Source organism: Microcaecilia unicolor, chromosome 4 (assembly GCF_901765095.1).
Source record: "Microcaecilia unicolor chromosome 4, aMicUni1.1, whole genome shotgun sequence".
Classification (NCBI taxonomy): Eukaryota; Metazoa; Chordata; class Amphibia; order Gymnophiona; family Siphonopidae; genus Microcaecilia; species Microcaecilia unicolor.
The window spans coordinates 285081322-285106641 of record NC_044034.1 but is presented as its reverse complement, the minus strand read 5'-3'; positions in this window follow the sequence as shown (position 1 = coordinate 285106641).

Genomic DNA, 25320 nt, shown 5'->3' with positions numbered 1-25320 from the left:
AATACCGGCATAAATCAGAATCTTTGTGCCTACAGTTAGACACACCCATTTACACCATATTAATAGCAGGCATAAATACGTGCACCTAAATTTGACACTAATTGATTAATGAACCAACCGACATCAATAATTGGGCACTATCAATCAATTATATGTTAATTAGCACCAATTAAGGGCTGCACACATCTAGTCTGTATACTGTTCTATAACGCTGCACACCCAAATTCCATAGCACAAAACCCAAAACAAGGTGTGGCCGTGGATCAGGGGCATTCTCAACAGATACGTACTGTTATAGAATTCCAGGGATCCTCCTCCAACTTGCATGCCAGGATTTATACCAGGTTTCAGTTGACATAAGTCCTCATGCCCAAAGTTGGGCATGGGAATCCCCAAGCACTATTCTATAAAGGGCACTCATTCTAGAGCACCCTTTATAGAATAGCCCTGAGTGCTGATTTTTTTCTGGTGCCTATTTTTTTGTGCTGTTTACTGAACCCAGTCCTAAATTATAAGATAATGCTGAGCACTCAACATGTGCAAATGTACATTTATCTACATGTGTTAATATTCCATAAGTTCAGTGCACAAATGGTACTTATATTAAGGTGTGAATGTTATACAATGAGGGGGATAATGCATTGAATATCAGCACATAAAGAATTTATATTTTCTTGCTATGGTAATCCTATAAATCCTTTTTAATTTGACCCATATAATTTGTGGACACAGCTGTTGAGATGAGTTTTTTTTAATTTCTCTTTATTTTGTATAACAAGAATATACAAAGAATATACTCAATAGACTGCAAACAAAGCACACAGTGGTTTCTTATCTGCATGCCATCCAAACCATATACATTGGTGGAAATAAGTATTTGATCCCTTGCTGATTTTGTAAGTTTGCCCACTGACAAAGACATGAGCAGCCCATAATTGAAGGGTAGGTTATTGGTAACAGTGAGAGATAGCACATCATAAATTAAATCCGGAAAATCACATTGTGGAAAGTATATGAATTTATTTGCATTCTGCAGAGGGAAATAAGTATTTAATCCCTCTGGCAAACAAGACCTAATACTTGGTGGCAAAACCCTTGTTGGCAAGCACAGCGGTCAGACGTCTTCTGTAGTTGATGATGAGGTTTGCACACATGTCAGGAGGAATTTTGGTCCACTCCTCTTTGCAGATCATCTCTAAATCATTAAGAGTTCTGGGCTGTCGCTTGGCAACTCGCAGCTTCAGCTCCCTCCATAAGTTTTCAATGGGATTAAGGTCTGGTGACTGGCTAGGCCACTCCATGACCCTAATGTGCTTCTTCCTGAGCCACTCCTTTGTTGCCTTGGCTGTATGTTTTGGGTCATTGTCGTGCTGGAAGACCCAGCCACGACCCATTTTTAAGGCCCTGGCGGAGGGAAGGAGGTTGTCACTCAGAATTGTACGGTACATGGCCCCATCCATTCTCCCATTGATGCGGTGAAGTAGTCCTGTGCCCTTAGCAGAGAAACACCCCCAAAACATAACATTTCCACCTCCATGCTTGACAGTGGGGACGGTGTTCTTTGGGTCATAGGCAGCATTTCTCTTCCTCCAAACACGGCGAGTTGAGTTCATGCCAAAGAGCTCAATTTTTGTCTCATCTGACCACAGCACCTTCTCCCAATCACTCTCGGCATCATCCAGGTGTTCACTGGCAAACTTCAGACGGGCCGTCACATGTGCCTTCCGGAGCAGGGGGACCTTGCGGGCACTGCAGGATTGCAATCCGTTATGTCGTAATGTGTTACCAATGGTTTTCGTGGTGACAGTGGTCCCAGCTGCCTTGAGATCATTGACAAGTTCCCCCCTTGTAGTTGTAGGCTGATTTCTAACCTTCCTCATGATCAAGGATACCCCACGAGGTGAGATTTTGCGTGGAGCCCCAGATCTTTGTCGATTGACAGTCATTTTGTACTTCTTCCATTTTCTTACTATGGCACCAACAGTTGTCCCCTTCTCGCCCAGCGTCTTACTGATGGTTTTGTAGCCCATTCCAGCCTTGTGCAGGTGTATGATCTTGTCCCTGACATCCTTAGACAGCTCCTTGCTCTTGGCCATTTTGTAGAGGTTAGAGTCTGACTGATTCACTGAGTCTGTGGACAGGTGTCTTTCATACAGGTGACCATTGCCGACAGCTGTCTGTCATGCAGGTAACGAGTTGATTTGGAGCATCTACCTGGTCTGTAGGGGCCAGATCTCTTACTGGTTGGTGGGGGATCAAATACTTATTTCCCTCTGCAGAATGCAAATAAATTCATATACTTTCCACAATGTGATTTTCCAGATTTAATTTGTGATGTGCTATCTCTCACTGTTACCAATAACCTACCCTTCAATTATGGGCTGCTCATGTCTTTGTCAGTGGGCAAACTTACAAAATCAGCAAGGGATCAAATACTTATTTCCACCACTGTATACAAATAAATTAGAGTGGCAGTCACATTGAACAGATAATCTGGTATACCATTAATGATTTTTGTTTACATTTTGTTTACATTTTCTGTTAGAAAGATGCCCTAACCCCCACCCTCTGCAGTCCCCCCCCCCCCCCCCCCCCCACACACACACTTATAACAGAAACAAGCACACAAGAGTTGGACACATTCACATTGTCAATGTAAGAGAATAGAAAAGGAAAAAAAGCAAAACAAAAATAGTCTGCCACAGCTATAAAGATAACAATCACAGTTATCAGAGGGCTATTTAATTCTTTTTCTCTTTTCTCTTAAACCCATTCAAGTCACCACATCGGTATAGTATTAATAAAGTATTAAAAAATAGAGTATTAATATGGTAATATAGGCCTACATTTTATTATTTTATTTAGTTATAATGGCATGTATATCCCACATTTTCCAGAGAGATCTGGTTCAATGTGGCTTACAAAAATAAAAGATTACAAGAAAGGATAATTTCACAAAGTAGAGAATTTGAGTTGTAGGGGTGTTTCCTTTGATCTCACGCTTGGTAAGCCTGAAGACTGAATACAGCATGAACCATTTTTTTCTGAACCAATATGGATTCTGCAGCCTGAGGCCTGGTTATAGCCTAAACCATCTTTTCTGCAAGTAAAACAACATGGACTCTGCATTTCTTTCCTGGCACAGCTGTGCTAATGACTTCATTCAAGGATATGGTGTTTACTCGGTCTTGCCTTACAGTTTATCTCCTGGAAGGTGCAGAGGAGTGAGATTCAGAAACAGTGTCTCCGTTAACATTTGTGAACCATGGAGGAGAGTTTGGCACTGCGAGACTACTACTGATAAGACGTTTTTACTGGAAGCCCACAAAGCCCCTCATTGTTATGTCTATGTGTGGCATGTCCCCTACCTCAATGCAAGCGGCGTCCTCGGGCTGTGCGGGGTCCCGTCAACACACACACTTGACTGGCACTGCCTGAGCCATGTGTGTGTAGTCCTCTCTGGGTTTGTTCAGAGAGCAGTGGTTGCAGGCTCCTTAATTGCTTTGCTTCCATGCACCCCACCCCCCTTTTCCCATCTGAGATCCCCCTCCCCACCCCAGTCCCCTTCTCCCCTCTTCTCCCATCTGAGACCCCCTCCCCACCCCAGTCCCCTTCTCCAATCTGAGGCCCCCCTCCTCAGTCCCCTTCTCCCATTTGAAAACCCCCTCCCCAGTTCCCTTCTCCCATTTGAAAACCCCCTCCCCAGTCCTCCTCTCCCATCAAAGCCCCCCAACTCGACCCACCTGCCACCTTTGTGGAGAGACGACAGCCTCGTCTCCTGCCTCCATCCTGCTGTGCCTTAAAGAAAAATCTGAAAAGCAGCATGGCAGGCATGCTTCGTGTCTGCCCTGCCTGCTTGTAAAAGAAAGCAGCAAATCTCCTCGTCGACGTCGCGACATTGCGTCGGGTCTTCCCTCACTGGGTCCCGCCTCCGCGAGGGCGGGACCCAGTGAGGGAAAACCCAATGCAACGTCGTGACGTTGACAAGGAGGTTTGCCGGCGCTTTCTTTTACAAGCAGGCAGGGCAGACACGAAGCATGCTTGCCATGCTGCTTTTCAGATTTTTCTTTAAGGCACAGCAGGATGGAGGCAGGAGACGTGGGCTGCCTGCAGTGCCGACGGAGCACCCCCCCCCACCCACTGACACCCGGGGTGGACCGCCCCCACCGCCCCCCCCTTGGTATGCCACTGGTCCCTGACAGTACCATTACTGCCCATCTCTTACAGCGACTTTGACTCTCAGATCCTGGAAACTGAAAGCCTTCGGTCTCATTTCACAGCTCTGCAATCTCAGTCTGTTGCTGAGTCACAGTCTCATGTCCAATGATGTGCTACTTTATAGTTTCAGTTAAATCAGACTGTTAGAAGACAGAAATTGCTCACTGCTGATCTCCATAGAGCTAATGAGGACTTAAGAGTTTTTGCAAGGGAAATATGACTCCCTTTCTGCCCACTTCCATGCTGTTCTTAAGAGCAGGATGCTGTCTCTCATTCCCTGGCAGAGTATGGTATGGAGTTACAGGTTGTTAGAGGAGGAGTTGAATGCTGTGTGGGGTGAATTGGATCACTTGCATCCAGAATCTGATTCTAGGACTGATCTCTCTGTCTCAGTTTGAAGGGTGATGGGCGTAGGTGAGGGTCAGGTGGGCAGTCTTTTGTATGTTTGTTTGATTAGCAGAGACAGACAAAACAACCAGAACATGCTCAAACTTGAGGAGCCACTAAGGGAATAAAGACCATCCTTCCCACTGCTAGAATCTAACAAAGTAAAATATACATTTTAGATATAGGCTCTGGCTATTAAGTAATAAGCTTCATTCCCTGTGAAGAAGTGTACACCAATACTGTTCCCAGATGGACTGAAAAGTAGTTCATCTTTGTGAGTCTCCATTATAAGTTGTTGTTTTTTTTTTATATATATCTTCAGTATCTAGATATCTTCCTCTTATCTGTCTTGCACTTACTGCTGACTGCATATCTAGTTTTTGTTCAATTTTTGTAGCTCCTAATGATATCTGTTCTCAACTCACTTTGGTTGAATCAATCACTGAAGAAAGGTGGAGGAGAAGATAGGATAGAAGGTGACCATGTTATACAGGTCCACTGGTACATGCACAGACTCCCTACATCAGGCAGGTGCAAGTTCAGTCCTCAACGGCAAAAAAGGCCAGATTTTCAGGATATACCTAATCAATATATATAAGATAAGTTTGCATACAACTTCCTCCATTGTATGCAAATCTGCTTGTGAATATTCATTAGGGATATCCTGATAATGTATTTGAAGTCCTCAAGAACTGACCTTGGACAAGCCTGCTGTACATTTCTTTCTTTCTTCTTGTGAAAGTAATTTATAGTGCAGTCAGTTGCACTCCAAAGTCATTATTTTATATTGCCCATACATTAAGTTCTAATTAGAATTTAAATTATGAACTAAGCCGTGACACAGACAGCATAACCACGATTTCTCGTTTGTTAAATCAAGAAGCTCTCCTTGTCTACTTTTTTTGAATTCTGTTTTAAATTAGATGGTTTTTATTCAGCATATATCAGTTGTTACTGTTATACCTACCTTTTCATTTTATCGTATTTTTGGTAATATTCATTTATGCTATTTGTTAGCACTAGCATTTGTGCTTCAATGTATTTTTTCCCAAGGATAGGTACAAAATGTGCAATGTAATTATGTCTTGACTCTTTTTTCCAAATTAACTTTCTTGATGAAACCATGATCTCCTCTATCAAATTCCAGTGATCACTTCTAATTTAAATTACAGCAAACTCTTCTACAAAAGTAGCAGTTTTGAAGTTATGAGATAACTTGTAAAATTTTGTCAATTAAAACTTCAGAAGGAACAATCCAATGCAAAGTAATTTAGCATGGTTTTGAAGATAATCAATTCATTTATAATTAGGTAGCTTTGTTTCATGGTTCGAGTGTCAAACATAATGTGATCTAATTTTTTTACTCATTTTGTTTTACCTTTTTGCCAAAATATTTGCAAAATGCATTAACTAGGAATGTAATTGTATAAAATATATTTACATTATTTATTAATGAATGAGTGCTTTTATTCAGCTATATTTTAACAGCCAAAAGAACTTTGGTTTGATGAAATAAAAGCCTGTCAGGTCAATATTAAACCTGCGGTGGTCAGCATTTTTAAAAATGTCAGTTGGTACAGGTATTTTATACTATTCCTCCCCTACCTGTTACACTTGTGGTGGTAAATGTAAGCCCTTCAAAACCCACCAGAAACCCACTGTACCCACATGTAGGTGCCCCCTTCACCCCTTAGGGCTATGGTAATGGTGTACAGTTGTGGGGAGTGGGTTTGGGGGGGGCGTTGGGGGGCTCAGCACCCAAGGTAAGGGAGCTTTGCACCTGGGAGCAATTTCTGAAGTCCACTGCAGTGCCCCCTAGGGTACCTGGTTGGTGTCCTGGCATGTCAGGGGGACCAGTGCACTACGAATGCTGGCTCCTCCCATGACCAAATGGCTTGGATTTGGTCATTTCTGAGATGGGCATCCTCGGTTTCCATTTATCGGTGAAAAGCGGGAACAACCATCTTTAAGGATGAGTATCTCTAAAGTCGACCTTTGTGATTTGGGCATCCCTGACCGTATTATCGAAACGAAAGATGGATGCCTATCTTGTTTCAATAATACGGGTTTCCCTGCCCCTTCGCCGGGACATCCTGCGAGGACATCCTCAGGAAAACTTGGGCGCCCCTTTCGATTATGCTCCTCCACATGCTGGTAAGCCTTACCTCAGTGGTGGAAAAAGTAATGGAGACACAGCTGAAGGAAATGATAGTGTACTTTCTGGAATCTAATGAATTGCAAGTTCTGAGGCAACATATTTTTACCCCAGAGGATAGGAGAGACAGAGGTGATATGATGCAGAGGTTTAAATAATTGAAAAGCATTAATGAGCAAACTAATCATTTTCAAAGATGGAGAAGCTACAAAAGTAGAGGACATGAAATGAAGCTGCAAGGAGGTAAGCTGAAAAGCAACATCAGGAAATACTTTAATGGACAGGTTGTTGGATGCTTGGAATACCCTCCTAGTGGAGGTGGTGGGGAGAAAAACAGTGACAGAATTCCAAAAATGCATAGGATAAACTTAGGGGATCCCTAACAAGAGGATGGAATCAAAGCAACATAAATGACATGGAAAGGTATAACTTACGTGAAATAGCAAATACAGTTTTAAAGAAAGGAAAAAAGGAGGTAACCTGCATGTTCTGCACAAAGCAACCATGCTGGGCAGACTGAACAGATCATGAATTTCTGTATCTACCATCTGTTACTATATTACTACATATTTTATTGTTCTGTATCTTGGAGACTGATGTAATAAAGTGTTCTTGGCTTTGCACACAGCTAAGCTCAAATTTTGAAATCAATTTTGTGTGCTACTATGGGTGCCCTATGTTAAAATAAGTTTTGGGTGTGAGCTAACTGTGCAAAGACTTGCTCTGATATCAGGGCACTGTTAATATCCATCTCTAGATAAGGAAGATATTAGCTATTCAACACAGATGCAGAAAAGTGCATAGAAGACCAGAAGACTGATCACAGAGATTTCTAATGCTGTGGGTTTAAACCACAGTCTTAGGAGAAGTACATGGTAAGCTTACTCTTCTGCAGTCAGTCTTAGTGAAAATTTAGGACCCAATATTCAGCCAGCAACGATCATCATTTTGTTGAGCACCACCAACGCTAAACCTAGAAATTCAATGCCTGGTCATGTCCAGATACTGGCACTGAATTTCTGGGTTTGTGGAGCCAGCTAACATATAACCATTTAAGGACCAGATGATCAAGAGAAAACACGGGTACTAGAGGCCATTAGAGCCAGATTAGCATATGCATTTGCCTGCACCTGAGGATCAGAGCCAGCGTGCGCTTGTAACAATGTGCTGATTGGCTCTGAATGCTAATAACATGCAAATGTTTGCTAAACAGGGACATTTGTATTCCTCCTAATGCTCAGTGGGCAGCACGCCAAACAAGGGCACTGCTACCATTGTAAACCCTATGCCAGCTCAAAGCTGGCATTAGGGTTTACAAAGCATTGAGAAGGAATAGGGAGCCATGTCCAGCATGCATATTCATGCTAGCAGAGGCCACCCTCATCCCCCTGACTGACTGACTGACCAACTCCCCCCGCAAGAGACCTAACCCCCCCCCCCCCCACCTGGTGGTCTAATGGCCCTGAACATCCTTGTACCTTCAGATGATGCAGGAAGGAGTAGCACTCCTGTCTTCTTCCAGCACCGTCTCCAAAATGGTGGCACCTTGCCCTGCCCAGTGCATCCTGGGATGCATTGGGCAGGGTTTCCCTACCATATAAGGCATATAGTTGAACTGCAAAAGATACAGAGAAGGGCAAATAAAATGAATAAGGGGATAGAATGACTGTCATGTGAAGAAAGGCTAAAAAGATTAGGACTCTTCAGCTTGGAGAAGAGATAGCTGAGGGGACATATGACTGAGGTCGCTTAAATCCTGAATGGAGTGGGACATATAAATGTGAACTGAGTATTTACACTTTCAGAAAGTACAAAGACTAGGGTATACTCCATGAAGTTACATAGTGGAAAATTTAAAACAAATACAAGATAACATTTTTTCACTTAGCATATAGTTAATCTCTGGAATGCTTTTCAAGAAGAAGTGGTAAAAGCAGTTAATGTAGATGAGCTTAAAAAAGGTTTGGACAGACCCTGGAGAAAACCACTGCTTATCCATGGGATTATGTAGCATAGAGTTTTGCCACTTTTTGGGATTCTGCCAGATATTTGTAACCTAGACTAGTACCTGTTGGAAACAGGATGCTGGGCTAAAAGAACCCTTGCTTTGATCCATTAGGGCAATTCTTATGTTTTACGTTCAAGAACCTGCATTTACTTGGAAACCTTTGTGCAAATGTGCCCAGCCAGCTTCCCCTAATTAAAGCACAAGTTTTGTGCACATTTAAATTTGCATATCATTATGTTTCTCCATGGTGCAGAATTATGTTCACATTAGAAGCCGCATGCTCAGCCATCCATATGTGGCCCTGTCATCAACCTTTTCTACTTAGGCCTCAGAGTTCCAAATCCTGGCTTTCTGCATCAGCCCCTTGGATTGTCTTTTAATCGGATTTGAATGAATATTAGTACTTCCAAAGAAACAACAGATAAAAAGATAAAAGATGCTCTAAAAGCATCAATATAATACCTGTAAAATAATCACAATATAAAACTAAAAGGGAGAAAAGCAGAAATAATAGACTGATTGGCAAATATGTGACTCTCTCTATAAACGTTTTGCTTCATGTCTTTGGGATTACACATTTTTAAAATGTTTTTAACTAGACTCTGTTTCTTCTCAAAGTTAAGACTTGTGTTGCTGTTTACCTGTGATCTAATTAAGGTCAATCTATGTCAACAATGTTTGGAACCATAATTGGTATCATTAATTGGTAACAAATAGATAAAATTGTGATTTGCTGATGGAAATCACAGTCATTGCAATTACCCACTAAACTTTGGGATCTATAAAGAAAACTGTTAATTAGTAATTAAAAGAGAGGCTCAGCCTCCAGTAGCAATTGCTTTCAGACATAAGGGATAATGTATGTGGTTGTTATGTTAGTATTTTTGAATGGAAGTAAATAAAGGATAATAAGCAAAAAGAATCATTAGACAATTTATAAATTTACCCAGGACTGGAAGACCAATAGATACTTTGTACTCATGAATCTACAAGTGAATATCTCATGAAAAACTTCAGGTAGAATTTCTCTTTGAAAATTAAGGGGTCAGCAACATTCTACTTACTTCAATAGCTGCACAAATTGTACCTCAAATCATGCAGGCCCAGGGCAGATAAGGTGATCATTTAAGGCAGAGGTTCTCATCTGTCCTCAGGGCACACCCAGCCAGTCAAGGTTTCAGGATATCCATGATGGATATGCATGAAATAGATTTGCATGCACCGCCTCCTTGGTGTGTAAATCTATCTTTTGCAGTTGCATTGTGGATATCCTGAAAGCCTGACTGACTGGGTGTGCATCTAGCAGGGCTGCCGAGAGGGGGGGGCAGTGGGGATAAAATTCCCCGGGCCTCCAAGAGGGGCCCGGCGCCGGGGTCAGGCCACCGGCGCTGCAGTCCCTGGTCTCACCTGCTTGCCTCCCTCCTCGGCTCCAGGCCCCCTGCATTCAAAGCGACAGTCACAGATCGCCTCCCATCAGGCCTTCCCTCCCTGTGTTCCACCCTCACGGAAACTGGAAGTTACATCAGACGAGGACGGGACACAGGGAGGGATGACCAGAAGAAAGGCGATCTGCGACTGCCACTTTGAATGCAGGGTGCCTGTAGCTGTGGAGGCAGGCAGGTGAGACAGAGGACTGCAGTGATGGGGGGCAGCAGTGGTGGGGGGATCGACAGGGGGTGTCAGCGGCAGGGGGAGCGATGAGGGCAGCAGCGGCGGGGGAGCGGAGGCGGGGCGGCCTTGCCCTAGGCCCGGCCTAGTCTCTTGGCGGCTCTGGTGTCTAGGACTGGGCTAAGAAGCACTGATCCAAGGAAATAGCTTCTGGGGAAAGTGAACCAGCTAAGGGCAGCTGCAGTCAAAACAACAGGTCCTGATAGCTACACAAACAAAGGGGCCCTTTTACAAAGCAACTTAGTAAAAGGACCCCCAAAATAACTATCAGCATGTTCTTTTATTCTGGCAAGTTGCCTTTGGGAATCGTATATTTATATACAACAAAGTTTAATATTTAGAAGTTTGGGAGTAAATATTCAGCTTGCGGCAGTGAACATTTTTCTGACTGCCACCAGCATTATTCCTGCATATTCAATGTTGGACCATATCACAGCTTTAGCATGGAATATCTGGTTTATGCAGCACTGTCTAGCACATAGCTGGTTGTCGATATTCAGGACTTAACCAGCCATGGGTTGCCATATAAAGGTAGGACTGTGTTTGTCCCATTTATGCAGTTACCCTGACCGGTTAAGTGCTGAATATCGACACTTAACCAGCCAAATGCTGACTCTGCTCCAAACTAGCCGATTTTCATTTAGACGCTGCTAATTTTCAGCAATGACAACTGGTTAAATGCTGTTGGAAATTAGTGGATAGCACCGAACAAGTGATTAACTGGTCAGCGGCCATTTCTGGGTTTTACAGGATTGTTCTGGGACTGAGGGGTGGTGGTGGTGGGATCATAATGATTGTCAAATTTAATTACTGAAATCTCAGAGAGAGGACCAAGGAGTGGAAAGTTAATTGAGATTGGTGAAGGCTCAAGGTGGGAGATTTACCTAGCATGCATTACAACCTTGAATCATCCCTACATGCATGAGAATTTCAGAATGAAATCCCTTAATATTCTTTCCCTTTTGCAATGTGAGGAATGGTAATTTTTTACCCCTAAATTTGAACTAAGTTACTGCTAGCTGATCCAGGTAAATCTATTTGAAAATTGCTTTCCCCATCACTGTTCCCTCTAAGCTGAGCAGGAGTCCTCTAATTGCATTGCTACCAGTGGAAGGTAGTGCTTTAATATTGTGTTTTCAATTGCCAGAGACAGGCAGGTTCCCTGGAAGCCTGCAAAACTTGCCTGTCCCTTACTATTGAAAATATTATAGTGAAACCACACTCCCTGCTGGCATGATTGAAGGTGGAAGACTCCAACTCAGCTTAAAAGAAACAGTGCTTTAATGATTTTTTTTAACTGAATGAAAACCAGTTTTTGACTTGATTCTATTGAAACGTAGGGGTCCTTTTACTAAGGGCCCCTTTTACCAAGCTGCGGCAAAAGGGGGCCTACGCTGGCGTCAGTAAGTGCTTTTGATACATGCCAAGGCCCCCTTTTACCTCAGTGGGTGAAGGATAAGTCTTTCTTTTTTTCAGGAAATGGCTGTTCCGCACGGCCATTTTTAGGGGGAGCCCTTACCACCACCCATTGAGGTGGCGATAAAGGCTTCTGCACTAACCCAATGTAACCGAGCAGTGCGCGGCACTGCCCGATTACCGCCGGGTACACACTGATACTACAAAGATTTTAAAACATTTTTGTAGCGCTAGATATGATGCATGCTGGGGCGGGGCGGGGGGGGGGGGGTGGAAACTACTGCCGGGCTGCTGCGATAGCCCAGTAGTACTTCCTTTTTAGCGAGCGGTAAGCCCATGTTGTGCTTACAGCTGCTTTGTAAAAGGGGCCATTTGTTGTGTCAAAAGGTGGCTTTTGCTTACTCTTATGTGGGTCTTTTCTACACACTAAAGCCACTTTTTGCCACAGCTGGAAAGTGGCTGAGTTTTCATTATCTGATTTAGTGACCAGTGCATGAGCCCTTATGTCAAAAGATATAGAGGTCCAAAAAGTGACATAAGTCAGCATTTGGATGTTTATCTCACAGAAACGTCCAAATCAGTATTATCAAAACCTCTTTTTGGAGGTCCTTCTGTCAGAAGGACGTCCAAATCTCAAGGGGGCGTGCCAGGTGGGACTTGGGCATTCCTAAAACATGGACGTCTTTCAGCAATAATGGAACAAAACTAAGATGTCCAAGTCTAAAACTTAGATGGTTTGATCTAGACTTGTTTTTACAGGGACTAGCTGCAGTGGGATTTGAACCCACTTTCCCAGGATCAAGGTCTGCTGCACTAACCACTAGGCTACTCCTGTACTCCACACAAGGGGTGCCCCAATTGACCAGATGAACACTGGAGGGACTTGGGGATCACCTCTCTTTACTACCCCAGTGGTCACTATCTACCTCCCACCTCCCAAAAAAGTGATTAAAAATATTACTTGCCAGCCTCAGATGTTATGCTCAGGTCAAATAGAATAGCATGTAGGTCCCTGAAGTAGTATAGTAGTGGTGCAGTGCACTGCAGACTGGTGGACCCAGGCTTCTACCTCCCCCTACTTTGTTACAATTGTGGAGGGAACTGTGAGCCCTCCAAAAACCACCAGAAACCCACTGTACCCATATTGCAGATCCCTTCACTTGTAAGGGCTATGGTAGTAGTATACAGTTGGGGGTAGTGGGTTTTGGGGGGCTCAGCAGACAAGGTAGGGAGCAATGATGAGATGTGTACCTGGGGAGCATTTTATAAAGTCCACTGCATTGCCCCCAAGGATGCCCTATTGCTTTTCTGGGATGTCACTTTTCCACTATTCTATCTGATGCTAAGCTTTCTATTTTTTTTTTTTTTTATAACATCTGAGCCTTGTGTCTATTGTTTAACATTAGATTTGGACTTTGAATTCAGAACTATAGATGAAAAGGAGGTCTAATTACATATATCTAAATACCAGAGTGCTACTTTTCCATACTTCATAGCAAGAGTGTACATTCCCTAATTACCTTCCCAATGCAACTGAAGCTTTTACCTCCTCAGTGCATGTAAATGGTTTCATCCCTGTGTGGATTCTGTGATGCCATGTGAGGCTTTCTTTCCAACCAAAGCTTTTACCACACTCATGACATGTAAATGGTTTCACTCCTGTATGTATTCTGTGGTGCATTGTGAGGTTTATCTTCTGACCAAAGCTTTTACCAGATTCTATAAATGGTTTCTCTCCCGTGTGGACTTTCTGATGCACTTTGAGATTTACATTGCAACCAAAGCTTTTACCACACTTAGAACATGTGAATGGTTTCACTTTGTTGTGGATTTTCTTGTGTATTTTGTATGTTTTGCATTTGGATGTATTTGTTTGAAAATGGACCAAAAAAACAAAACATCCAAATCACAAAAAAAATTTCCAAACAGCATTTTCAAAAGGAAAAGAGAGACTTTTTTTGTAGTAAATGACCTTTCCTGTTCTGATTTTGGACGTTTTATAAAAAACGTCCAAATTCAGACTTAGATGCCATATCCAAAAATGCCCCTTGTGCATTTGACTTGCCCAAAGTCACAAGAAGCAGCAGTGGGAATTGAACCCATGTTCCCAGGATCAAAGCCCACCGCACTAACCATTAAGCCATTCCTTCTCTGTTTTGGAAGTCTTGCATTTGGACGTCTTTTGTTCGAAAATGGACCAAAAAAAACAGATGTCCAAATCACAGGACGTCCATAGTATTTTCAAACACGAAAGCTAGATGTCCATCTTTTTCGAAAATGACCTTCTTTCCTGTTCGGAATTTGGACGTCTTGGTAAAAAGTCTAAATTTTGATTTAAACCAAAATTGGTATCCACTAATCGCTGGTAATTAAATCAATGATGACAAAATACTATAACCAGGATATAATAAACCTAACAATTTCAACAATAATTCTTGTAATTTTTTAAATTTTTGTTGTTTTTTAAAAGCACCCTCAGATATTCCCACTGTAAAGAGTGCAACAAATTTTTGTTGCTTAGTGGTGTAGCACTTCTTTCATCGGGTTGCTCATTTTTATTCTTCTTTTGTGAATCACCAGATAAGTGCTACTAGGCTGGTATAACTCTTCAAATAGTATAATAACAATATCCTGCCAGCCTTGTGTGCAGTACCAAAAATATATATACCTTGCCCCAGTATTCAGCAAAATCAGTGATATGTAAAAGTAATTAATTTTAAAATGTTTAATGAACACTTAACTGAGTTTGTGCTGTATCCGCGTTACTTTTATGCTGTGTCCATAATCTCCTTGTATCCAAAAATAAATTTCTGATTATTCGCCTTCCCCTGAACACACCTGACGCCGCAGGTTTCAGTATTCTTTTCTCAGGGACTAGGGTTAAGACGGCCTCCTGTTCTATTCATAATATTGTCAAGACACCAGCTGCAGAGATGTTTAAACATTCGGTCTTCAAGGTTTTAAAGGCGCCTTTTTAATGGCTTCGCCCCGGACGGTCCTGAAGTGACGTCACTTGGGGGCGGGCAGTTTCCTTGCACTATCGTGAGATCAGCTTGATTGACGGGCAGAGGTTAGCAGCAATGGCCTCAGCTCTGATGGTAGAAGCACCGGGTAAACTAGATCACCCAGTGACAAAAGGGCTTTACAAAGCTCAGCACTCCAGCCCCAGCTTCACTCAGCTGCTGAACTGTATCTGGCAACCAGCTGCAACCATCCATTTTACTGAATCCGGTCTCCTTTTTTTTGATGGTTTAAATTTATCAATCATGAAACAAGCATATTCAGTGTGTTTTATTTGCCTGTTTCTATAGGTGACCAATATCACAAGAGTGGCTTTGCATGTGTGGTAAGATAACAGATAATCCTGATGATACCAAAATAAATGAGTCTGTTGAGGTACTCCAGAGCTTCGGGCATGTATGCTTATTTGTACCCAGTTATCTCACCACCACAACAGCATTAAATGGCAGAATTGCATTTCACATCAACCTTTTTCCAGCCTAAAAACTGAGCAAAACAATACCTATATTCTGACATGAATATGTAAATGAAAACTGTCTGCTAAATTCTGAATCCCAAAAGTGTACTTGTAATTATGTCATAGGCATACTGTTTCAAACAGCAAATGTCTACTAATTAGCATTATTGTCAACATTGTTAACAGACAACAATTTGCCATTGTTCATACTCTTTTTATTCATAGGTACAGCAAACAATTAGGCAAAGTATTCAAGTCTTATTTGAAAAGCAAATCATTAAAAATACTTTTGCAGAACACTGATAAATCAGGAAGATTAGATTAAGTTGCATTAATATAACTTTCTTCTGAACTCTTCAGAAAACAAAAGATATTGATAGCACGAATTTAAGACAGAACAACAAAAAAAGGCATAAGTACTAGTACATTATCATCAACCATAACATCTTTTGCCAATGAGGAATCATAATTTAAAATTCAGATTATGTCTAGATACATGGGTCTATTGTATCAGCCTCACATTATTTTTGTGTCAAATGTAAAGGCCATTGTCTGTCCTTTCAAAATTATGGGTTAAAATATAATTACTAGTGTAGCTGAATTGAGTTTTGCTAGAAAAGTAAAACCAATGTTCTGGTTAGCATTTCATGATCCAGAATCTGAGGTGTGTAGAACCTTTTCCTAATTATGGGGATACAGATGGTAGGTCACAATTTAAACTGAAGAAGACGATTGATTCAAATTAAGAATACTAAGGGGTCCTTTTACTAGGCGTGCTAAAAAATGGCTTGTGGTAGTGTAGGTTTTGGGCATGAGCCGATCCATTTTTTAGCACACCTGTAAAAAAGGCCTTTCATGCCCAAAATGGACGTGCAGCAAATGAAAATTGTCGCACGTCCATTTTGGGTCTGAGACCTTACCATCAGCCATTGACCTAGCGGTAAAGACTCATGCGGTAACTGGACAGTAATGACCTCTGCGTGCCAAATGCCACTTGGCAAACGTTTGTTACATGCACCCAAAAATAAAAAATATTTTTCAGATGGCTGTATCGGACACGCACCAAAAATGAATTTACTGCAAGAGCCAGTGGTAGTCAGGCGGTACTACTACTTATCATTTCTATAGTGCTACTAGACATACACAGCACTGTACAGTTGATCATGAAGATACAGTCCCTGCTCGACAGAGCTTACAATCTAATTAGAACAGACAAACAGGACAAACAAGAGATAAGGGAATATTAAAGTGAGGATGATAAAATAAGGGTTCTGAAAAAGTGAATAAGGGTTAGGAGTTAAAAGCAGCAGCAAAAAGGTGGGCTTTTAGTTTAGATTTGAAGACGGCCAGAGATGGAGCTTGACATACCGGCTCAGGAAGTCTATTCCAGGCATATGGTGCAGCAAGATAAAAGGAACAGAGTCTGGAGTTAGCAGTGGAGGGGAAGGGTGCAGATAAGAGAGATTTACCCAGTGAACGGAGTTCCCGGGGAGGAATTTAGGGAGAAGTGAGAATGGAGAGGTACTGAGGAGCTGCAGAGTAAATGCACTTATAGGTCAATAAGAGGCGTTTGAACTATATGTGGAAACGGATAGGAAGCCAGTGAAGTAACTTGAGGAGAGGGCTAATATGAGCATAACGATACTGGCAGAATATTAGTCGTGCAGCAGAATTTTGAACAGATTGACGAGGAGAGAGATGGCTAAGTAGGAGACCTGTGAGAAGCAAGTTACAATAGTCTAAGCGAGAGGTGATAAGAGTGTGGATGAGGGTTTTGGTAGTGTGCTCAGAAAGGAAAGGGCGAATTTTGGTGATATTATAGAGAAAGAAATGACAGGTTTTAGCAGTCTGCTGAATATGTGCAGAGAAGGAGAGTGAGGAGTTGAAGATGACCCCAAGGTTACAAGCTGATGAGACAGGAAGGATGAGAGTGTTATCCACAGAAATAGAGAATGGGGGAGGAGGAGAGATTGGTTTAGGGGGAAAGGTAAAAGCTCAGTCTTGGTCATGTTTAGTTTCAGATGGTGCTGAGACATCCAGGCAGCAATGTCATGGTAACTCAATAGTGGTACACATTGGGTGCGCGTAAATGCTTACATGGCTTAGTAAAAGGGCCCCTAAAATCTTTGCCCATATAGGATGAAATTCTAGAAACGGCGCCAAACTTTGGGCACTGAAAAAAAATTCAGTGCTAAGCACTATTCTATAAAGGACACAGACTTATATAGAATACAGTTTAGCATGCCTGAATTTTGGGTGCTGGACATGTGCCCCCTAAAACCAGGTATAAATGCCAGCATCCAACTTAGGTGCACTTGGGCAGTATTCAGGGCCCCTTTTACTAAGCTGCAGCAAAAAGAGGCCTGTGCTGGCATCGGTGCATGTTTTTGACCTGCAGTAGGTAAAAGGTAGGCCTTTCTTTTTATAAAGAAATGGCCGTGCAGCTATTTTGGTGGGGGGGGGGGGGGGGAGCCCTTACTTCCACCCATTCAGGTGGCAGTAGGGGCTCCCACACTAACCCAGTGGTAACCGGGCAGCACACAACACTGCCCAATTACCACTGGGTGCGCACCAGTGCTACAAAAATAAATATATTTTAGTAGCACCAGATATGATGGCGCACTAGGGGTGGGAAATACCATCGGGCTGCTGTGGTAGCCTGTCAGTACTTCCTTTTTAGCGAGCCCTCAGTAATTCTGCACACAACGTTTTGGAATGCCTCCAGTTCGTGCTCATGGCCATGCCCCCTATTGGGTAGCATGTGAGAAAATTTAGGTGTGGATCTTTATAGAATTTTGCATAAGCAGCTGCGAATGCAACAACAAATTATTGTCAATTAATGCCAATAATTGATTGTTAGTTGGCAATTATTGCTGTTAATTGGCTTGATACGCAGTTTAGTTGCACAAGCATCTTAAGATCATGCCCAAATTTGGGCACCCTTTATAGAATCCAGGGGAGACTATATTGTAACTCCAGACAGTAGTGCTGGATATATGGATTATATTTAAACACTACGGCCAGAATTTAAAAAGACTACTGCCTATGGCATTTGAATATTGACCAATAGATTGTCAAGACCCTTCTCAGATTCCATACTTTCAGCTTTCCCATAGTTGTTGCGGTCTGCAGCTTTTAACATCAGTGTGGAAATAATTATACATATTTCTCCCAGAGGAAGTCACTTTTGGCAAAATATGGCCACATTGACCCCTGTGTTGTAGTCTTTTAGTACTGCCGCTAGAGGGAAGCTTTTCATATAAGGGCTGACCCCTAGCAGTAGTGTTGTGAGAATACCACTAAGTGGTCATTGCTTCCATTTTGAATCTGACGCCAAGACGAGGCAAGAAAGGGAGGGGGTTACTCTTGTCCTGTCCCATTGGACTACCAGAGATCACCTTAGGGTAAGTCCTGGATGTAGGATAGGATCTGGGGGGATGGGGACAGAGGATATGAACAGAGGGGTCTTACTTTTGCATCAGGGTTAGGGTGTGTGTGTGGGGGGGTAGTTTTGGAATAGGAGAGTCACAGGAAAGGATCTGAGTGGGGTCTTGCTTTTGGATTGGTGGTTGGGGATAGAGGAATCTGAGAGGGGGTCTTACTTTTGGATCAGAAGTGTTAGAGGAAAGGATCTGAATGAGAAGTCTTACTTTTGAGGTGTGAGTTGGGGGGCGGGGAACTGCTACATAAGTTACTTTAAGGTAGTTCATGTGATATGCTCCTTTATCCTGTTTCCTGCTAATATTTAGCTGGAGTCTGGATAGGTTTGACTGGACAAAGTTAGGACTACTTTTTGTTCTGTTCTCTTTGCCCAGTTTGCCTATCCAGATCCTGATTAACTGGTACATGGACAAGTGCTAACTCCACCCTGACTCCACCCTGGATCACCCACACAATAGCCAGTTTGGGTTTAACCAGTTAGATGGAATATACAGTGGAAGTATCCAGGTAAATACTGCTGAATATTCCCTTAGGGCTAGCTCAGTGCCAGTTAATCAGACAAGAGCATCTCTTATCCGGTTAATTGGCTATGAACATTGACCTCTAATATATATTTTTAGTAGAGAACAAAGTCATCATATACTGAATTCTGCTATTGTTTTATAAAGACTTTTTTTCATGTATAATGATTATAATAGGTGAAATGTTTTGGTAATTCACCAAGAGTCACTTATTATTCCCCTAATCATGCTTTTTCCTTTATAAGAGATTGGCAGTATTTAAATAATTTGAATTTTTTATTTAGAAGATTACTATGAAATAATATTACATTTAAAATTATATAGCCCAGTGTGTAGCATTTTTTTCAAGGATCCAGATTATGCAAATGTAGACCAAGCGTATACAAATATATTGTAAGATTATCCTTTGTGGATCTCGCACATGTACTGGTTAATATTCAGCTTCAGTGGTTGGTGTTTTTTTTTTTTAATGCTAGCTATAAATTCTGCACCGCTACTGGATACCAGCTTGTTTCATGCAAACTCAGAAATGCTATCCAGCTAGCAGTAAAATTTAACCCACTAACCAGATAAAGGAGCCCTTTTACTAAACCGTGTTAAGATTTAACATGCAATTTACTGTATTTACTGCTAGTGCAAAACTGCATAAAGGTGTTTTGCATTGCTTTTGTAGCTAACTGGCAGGAAGCCATGCCTTGAGCTGGATTCAGTAAATGACACTGAAAAATAGGCACTGTGAAAAATCAGCGCTCAGCACTATTCTATAAAGAGTGCTCCAGGATGAGCATCCTTACAGAATAGCACCTAGTGGGGATTCTGGAGTCCAACTTTGGATGCAAGGACTTATGCCGGCTGAAACCTGAGGTAAATCCTGGCATAGAAATTGGGTGTATATCCCCCAAATTCTATAACACTGCATGTACTTCTTTGGAATGTCCCTGATCCGCCCATGCCCCTCCCATGGCCATTTTCCCTTTTGGGTTGCGTGTGAGAGGATTTGGGCATGAATTATTATAGAATTGCATGCTGCCAGATCCGAATTCAAATCCAAATTAGTGCTAATTAACATACAAAATTAATTGTTAAAAGCCAATTTTGATTGTTAACAGCACCTTAAATTTTCACACCGATCTCATGATCATGTGCAAATTCGGTACCCAAATTGGGGCATCATATAGAATCGGGGGGCAAGTGCTTTTTTTGTTACGGGGGCATATCAGGGACAGAGAATGGATGTGGAAGACATTTTGTAATTAGCACACTGCAACTAAAACACGCTAATTGTCACTTTAGCAGTTAGCATCAGACCACATACCACTTCCTAAACAGGCACTAATTGCTTCTGCATTAACTCCACACACAGTACTAAACACTATCTACGAATGAAATATGTTGATTTTGAATTACTATACAGTCTTGATTATCTGACATAAATGGGACTGAGCCATTGTCGGATAAATGAGAAGTCATATAATACGGAAAACAATGGTAACCCCTTAAAAAATGCACAGAAAACATACTTTATGCATACAGAACAGGCATAGGGTATCTGTATTTAAAATACAGTATTGTTTATTAACACTAACCAGCAGCACATGAAACTCTTCTATAAACACTACCTAACTCAGAACACAGTTTTTAGAATCACAATCAGTGCTCATTTTTTTTTCATCACCTGGATTTGGGCATTATTTACTGAATCCAGTCCTATAAAAGGTAATTAAGCCTCTTGAGTTCCACAAAAAGGAGCCCAGGCACTTGTTGGTTTTGGTTTCATATAATTGGGAGCCCAGATAATCAAGAGCACAGCCTACCATTTTGAGTCCAGACTTCTATGGGATGACAAGCAGTTCAAGTTTATCAGTGCTGTTAAATGTGTATATTTTTGATCCTGTTTCATGGTAGTCCAATTACTAGGTTTCAATTTGCTCTTTTCAAGTTTCCTCTTTCATTGTATTTATGTTTATACTTGTTCATTTTACTATTGTTATGCTGTTAACAAAATTGTAAGTTTGATGTTACTTACTGTACACCACCTTGGGTGAATCTCTTCTTAAAGGCAGTTAATAAATCCCAATAAATAAATAAATAAATAAATTTACTGTTGAATAACTCAGAGAAGGAGTGGTCCTTCAGACGGCAACTCCATAGAGCAAAGAATGACATTAGTAGCCAGACTGATATGGTCTGTGACCCACAGTTAAATAACAATAGTGTGAAATTCAACATGTTGTGAGAGCATAACAGGCATCTGATTAACTCTGCTGTGTGTTTTAGAAGGGAAGGTATGCAGAAATCAATGATAAGTTTGAACTTTTTGTTAATAGTTATTACCTATGTAAACGTTTTATTTATGGATTGTTAGTATACTGCGGCCATAAATATACCACTTTCATACAAATAAACCAGTACTGTTATATAATTCAAGCATGTTTGGATACATATATAGGCTAATTGTACAAAAAAGGTATGAATAAATATATACTAAGGAGGGCCAATGGTAGGGGGGAGGGCATAATCAGGTTAATGTCTACATGCTGGTAGTCAGTACGGACTAAAATGCCATGGATTTAGTCGTTTCCAAGCTGGGCGTTTGTTTTTTTTAGCGATAATGGAAACTAAAAATGCCCAGCTCAAAAATGTCCCAATCCAAGCCATTTGGTTGTGGGAGGGGCTAGGATTCGTAGTACACTTGCCCCCCTGACATGCCAGGATACCAACTGGACACCCTAGAGGTCAGTGCGGTGGATTTCAGACAACGCTCCCACATGCATAGGTCCCTTACCACAGGTGCTGAGCCCTCAACCCCAACCCCCTCCCCCAAAACCCACTACCCACAAATGTACAACACTACCATAGCTCTTAGGGATGAAGGGGGCACCTACATGTGGGTACAGTGGGTTTTGGAGGCCTCACATTTATCAGCACAAGTGTTACAGGTAGGGGGGATGGGCCTGGGTCCGCCTGCCTGAAGTGCACTGCGGTACCCACTAAAAGTGCTCCAGGGACCTGTATACATGCAGGCCTCTAGGACTTGTTGCTGCTATATAATCTTGGCACACCAGTTGACACCTGAAGACTAATGTCTCCGAAAACATCCTTTATTGGAATAAGCATGTTTACTCACAGTTAACTGCAGATCAGAGGTTGTGCCCCACTGGCAAAGAGTCTCCCTGGTACTGAGATTAGCAGTAGGTCAGAGCTGGCAGAATGGTGTACAATGCCCTCTTTCAGCAACATTCAAGGTAATAACTAAGTTCTGTAATGTGGCTAACACATGAAAGGGATCTAAAACTGTCTTACAAAAATGGCCACTACCTCATGGACTACCGGAAACAAAACAGGGCACACTCTGACCCAGTAAGCAGAGGGAAAAGCACCATGGGACTAGAGCCTACCAACTACCAACATCGTGAGCATGTAACACAAACTAGTGGAATCACGGAGCCCAATACCCTACACCCACCACAATGCATTGCTGAGGTGCCTCTGCAGTGCCCTTAACAGAAAAGGTGTCACACTCACCCGACACCTGCATCAGAACCAGGGAAAGGCTGTCAGAGGATAGAACACATTCTGCTGTCATGGAGGTGGGTACGGCATTTGAGGCTGTAAAGTGGGTTTTTTTTGTTGGGAGGGGGTTAGTGACCACTGGGGGAGTCAGGGGAGGTGATCCCCGATTCCCTCCGGTGGTCATCTGGTCAGTGGGGGCACATTTTTGGGACTTGGACCTGAAAAAAAGGGTTCAAATAAAGCGGACCAAATTCTCGTTAAAAACGCCCTTCTTGTTTCGATTATCAGCTAAAGACGCCCATCTCTCCTGGGCTGATAACCGCGCCCCAGTCCTGCCTTTGCCACGCCTCTGACACGCCCCCGTCAACTTTGTTCGTTCCTGCGACGGAGTGCAGTTGAAGACAACCAAAATCGGCTTTCGATTATACCGATTTGTTCGCCCATGGGAGAAAGACGCCCATCTCCCGATTTGGGTCAAAATATGGGCGTCTTTCTCTTTCGAAAATAAGCTGGAATGTGTACTATCAATCAAAGCCATATGGAATTGGCAGCTGAATATTTGGAGAATATCCTTACAAGTGTAGGGGTCTTTTTACTAAGGTGCACTGAAAAATGGCCTGCGCCATTTGGGGCCTGAGACCTTACCGTCACCCATTGACTTAGCAGTTAGGTCTTACGCGTTAACTGAGCAGTAATCATCAGCATGCATACAATGCTGATCACTGCCCGGTTAGCGCCGTGCATCGGAAATTTTGGGGGGCACATAATGGATGTGCATAAAAAATGAAATTACTGCCCAGGCCATGTGGTAGCTGGGTAGTAGTTCCGAATTAATGCCTGTTGGGCGCGCATAGGCACCTACGCGGCTTAGTAAAAGGGCCCCTTTAGATTTCTACAAAGCTTGATGGTAAGACAAAGGATTTGAGTTGCTTTGATGTTAGATTATGAATTGGAATTTTGTGTTCATTTATATAGGCTGGAAGGAGGCCAAGGAATACCACCAAAACTAACTTAGATAAGGATAAAAATATCCTACAAGAGGTCAGATCTCTGTGATTGCTTTCTGGGATATTTGATTAGAAGTATTGGCTGGAACAACCGGGTAAACTGGATAAGCCAGTTATTTTCAGTTTATCATCATCTTCTATCTTAGTATGTTACCAAAAATAGTTTACCCTTTTTGTCAGAAGTTGACCAGGATTCTTTAAGTCAATCATTATTTACATTTGACATGGATCCCAGAAGGCTAATTCTCAGTCCACATACCTACCTAGAAATGATTGATATTCTTCCTACTCTCTTCTTTCCCCAACAAATCAATATGACCTCACGCCAATTTCAAGGTATAAAACAGTGTCTCAGTTTATTACCAGTAAATCACATTAGATTTTATCATGAACGATCTCTAGCAGCAGTCTCATACTCTTTGATTTTTAATTCATTTCAGGTAGTTTCCACTTTGTATACTGAATCTCTCTGTTTTTGGAATTCCAAATTCAAATCATATCCATTCTCATAGGTATATTACATGTTTCACAGTGGAAATTTGTAGGACCAGCTCTAATTAGAATCTTTAATAGCTATGGCCACTTAATTCAAGAGTGTCTGTTACTATTGTTACAAGTCCAAATTTGGAAACCTTATAGTTTTATATTTGCAATTTTCTGATCCTCGATAATGAACATGCAAGAAGGAAACATATGTTTGACTATGGCCCTTTGATATCATTTTATTAGAGACAGGAAGTTGCAACATAATCACACCCACTTCTCCACAAATCTAGCAGCTCTAGAACAAGGTTCAGTAAGAATTGGATTGTGAACCAGGGTTCAAATCCCACCAAGTTTCAAATGTCTCAAGTTGAAATTTGGAAAAAGCAAATAAATGTAAAATCCAAAACAATAATGCCCTCAAAGCTGCATTGATAACTGATGACATTTTGCTGTCCATCTCCAGTATGAGAGGACTGATTCCATCCCTTACTCAGGGGTCCTTTTAGAAAGGTGTGCTAAAAAATGGCTTGCAGTAACATAGGCATGGGTTTTGGGCATGCACTGATCCATTTTTTAGCACACCTGTAAAAAAGGCCTTTTTCTTTTGCTGAAAATGGCTGTGTGGCAAAATGAAAATTGCAGCGCGTCCATTTTGGGTCTAAGACCTTACCGCCAGCCATTGACCTAGCGGTAAAGACTCACACGGTAACTGGGCGGTAATGACCTGTGCACATCAAATACCACTTGGCACGTCCATTACACGTGCCAGAAAATAAAAAATATTTTTCAGATGCGTGTAATGGACGCGCGCCAAAAATGAAATTTCCACAAGAGCCACGTGGTAGTCGGGCGGTGACTCCATTTTGGCACGCATTGGGCACACGTAGACGCTTACGTGACTTAGTAAAAGGACTCCTCAGTTTTGCGGTCTCTTAGGGGCACTTTTCATACAGTGTAAAAAAGTGCAAAGTCTGAGACGAGTTTTTAAAAGCAGACTACACCAGTTTTAAAAGTAAAAGTTT